Raw genomic sequence first — 3,494 nt, 5'->3', positions numbered from 1 at the left:
AAGGGACAAATATCTTGTTTACTCCTACAGCGAGTAATTGATCCCAGATGCAGTACCAGTATACGACCTTTGGTCAAGTGACCACTGCTCCTTGCAGTCCAGTGTTGCAGAGTGTATTTTAATAAGAGACAGTACATCTCTTACCTTAGCAGGACAATTAAGGAAAATCCTACTCCAACTTTATTACCAAAGTAAAGATAGTGGACATTGTTGTCTATGCTTAAGACAGAAAGAATCAAACATTCTGTTTTGCTTCATCGAGGAAGTGGCAAGGAAGCAAAAGTACTAAGTCAGCTTTTCCTTTGTGCTGGGGGCAGTGATGGTGTGGGGCATTGTGGCATCTTCAGATTACTTTTGACTCTACTGAGAGTGACACTGACGCCAGGATAACCAACAAAGAACGATCTGTGTGTTAGTGTGAACAAAGTTTCTCACAAAACACGATAAACACTTACAGAGAAGTGTGATCAACTTCTTAGTGATATTGTGTGAACAATTATTGATGAACAGTGTAACAACGAGTGTTGCGATCCAAGAGAGTGTAGTGCGACATTCTTCAAAGAACACTATTCTTCAGTCAACTCAATGGATATCCGGGCATAATTATGGGTCAGATACATATACCCACTTAAGTGTTCCAACTCGTGATTTACTACTATTGACTGCGCAGTTGAGTATAAAGTCGTGAGTTAGTCACTTGTCATAAACCCTGGTGATATGCAGACCTTTGAGTCCACACAAGTAAGTTTGTCAGCCATCAGTGAATGAAATATACTGATATAACACCCCCTAGGGGTAATTTATTGTTTACAAATTATAACTCATTTCAGCCCATTGAGGAGTGCCTTCACCAGTATCTCAAGACCTCGTCTGCAGGGGCAGCTCTGCAGGCAATGAGCTGTCTTTCTAAGTTAAGCTTCCCTATATTTAAACTTAGCTGATAACCCATTTCTCAACACTCCCTCACCTATCCTATAATCTGCCAGAGCACTTCCACACCAATATCATACTCTTCCAGAGAACTCTCACCCCCCTTCTATTGTCTACCAGAGCACTCCCACACCCATCCTATACTCTACCAGAGGACTCGCACACCTATCTTATACTCTACAAGAGATATCCTACACCCATCCTACACCCATCCTACACTCTATCAGAGCACTCCTAAAACCTTCCTATACTCTATCAGAACACTTCTTCACCCATCATATACTCTACCAGAGTACTCCCACACCTATCCTATACTCCATCAGAGCAATCCTACACCCATCCAATAGTCTCCCAGAGAATTACCACACCATTTCCATTCTCTCCCAGAGCACTCACACAACCATCCTATACTTTCCACGAGCACTTCGACACCCATCTTATACTAAACCAAAGCACTTCCTCACCAATCCTATACTCTACCAGAGGACTCCCACACCAATCCTATACTCTACAAGAGAAATCCTACACCCATCCTACACTCTACCAGAGCACTCCCACACCCATCCTATACTCTGCCAGAGAACTCTCACACCCATCCTATTGTATACCAGAGCACTCCCACACTCATCCTATACTCTAATAGAGCACTCCCACACCTATCCTATACTCATCAAGAGCAGTTCCACACCCATCCCATACTATTCCAGAGCACTACCACACCCATCCTTTACTCTCCCAAAGCAGTCCCACACTTATCCCATACTGCCCTGTAACACTCATGCATCCTATACTCTCTCAGAGCACTCCGTCACCCATCCAATTCTCTCCGAGAACTCTCCTACACCCATCCTATACTGTTGCAGAGCACTCCCACACCTATCCCATAATCTCCCATAGCACTCCATCACCCATCCTATACTCTCCCAGAGCACTCCCACACCAATCCTATACTCTCCTATAGCACTCCAGCACCCATCCTATAATCTCCCAGAAAACTCCCACATCTATCCCATACTCTCCCAAAGCAATCCCACACCCATCCCATACTCTCCCATGCACTCCAACACCAATCCTATACTCTCCTAGAGCACTTCCACACCCATCCCATTCTCTTCAACAGCACTACCACACCCATCCTATACTGTAACAGAGCAGTCCCACATCCATCCCATTCTCTTGCAGAACACTCCCACGCCCATCCCTTATTCTCCCAGAGCAGTCATACACTCTTCCTATTTTCTCCCAGAGCCCTCCCACAACCATCCTATACTTTCCCAAAGCACTCTCACACCTATCATATACTCTCCCATAGCACTCCTACACCCATCCATCCTATGCTTTCCCAGAGTACTCCCAAACCCATCCCATACTCTCCCAGAGCACTCCCACACCAATCCCATATTCTTCCAGAGCACTCCCATGCCCATCACATACTCTTCCAGAGCACTCCCACACCCATCGTATACTCTTACAGAGCATTCCCACACAAATCGCGTACTCTCCCAGAGCACTCCCACACCCATCCCATACTCTCCCAGAGCACTCCCATCTGATACTCTTACAGAGCACTCCCACACCAATCCCATACTCTCCCAGAGCACTCCCACACCCATCCCATACTTTCATAGAGCACTCCTATGCCCATCCCATACTCTTCCAGAGCACTCCCACATCAATCCCATACTCTCCCAGAGCACTCCCACACCCATTCTATTATCTCCCAGAGCACTTGCACGGCCATCCCATGCTCTCCGAGATCACTCCCATACCCATCTCACACTCTCCCAGACCACTCCCATGCCTATTCCATGCTCTTCTAGAGCTCTCCCACACCAATCCCATACTCTCCCAGAGCATTCCCACACCCATCCCTTGCTCTTCCAGAGCTCTCCAACACCCTTCCCATGCTCTTCCAGAGCACTCCCACTCCCATCACTTGTTCTTCCAGAGCACTCTCATATCTATCCCATACTCTCCCATAGCTCTCACACACCCATTTCATTCTCTGCCAGAGCACTCCTATGCCTATCCCTTGCGGTTTCAGAGCTCTCCCACTCCCATCCTATGCTCTCCCAGAGGACTCCCACACCTATCCCATGTTCTTCCAGAGCACTCCCACATCAATTCCATACTCTCCCAGAGCACTCCCACATCCATTCCATTGTCTTGTAGTGTTTTGGCAGTAAAGATCAAAAACCAAAACCTTGTCATTATGGTAGTATACAAGCCTCCAGATGCAACTTCCTAACAATTCCAGGAGCAGCTTGAGAAAATTGACCACTGTCTGGAAAATCTCCCAACTCCTGCCCCAAACATCTTACTACTAGGAGATTTCAACCTTTGAAACCTAAAATGGAGATGTATAGCAAACAATGTTTTAGCAAAGATCACCCAGGGAGACAGCTCAGATGAAAATTCACATGCACACATGAACTGTTAACCCTTTCCACGTCCAAGGCAAAAATCTGAAGGGGTTCCCCAGTGTTCAAGAAATTTTGGAAAATAAAATATTTTTTCTTAAAGAATTAAAGATAATATTTTTGTGAAGGTAATGAAACAAAAAA

This window comes from Cherax quadricarinatus, chromosome 91 (assembly GCF_038502225.1).
Source record: "Cherax quadricarinatus isolate ZL_2023a chromosome 91, ASM3850222v1, whole genome shotgun sequence".
Lineage (NCBI taxonomy): Eukaryota > Metazoa > Arthropoda > Malacostraca > Decapoda > Parastacidae > Cherax > Cherax quadricarinatus.
This window is presented reverse-complemented; position numbering follows the sequence as displayed.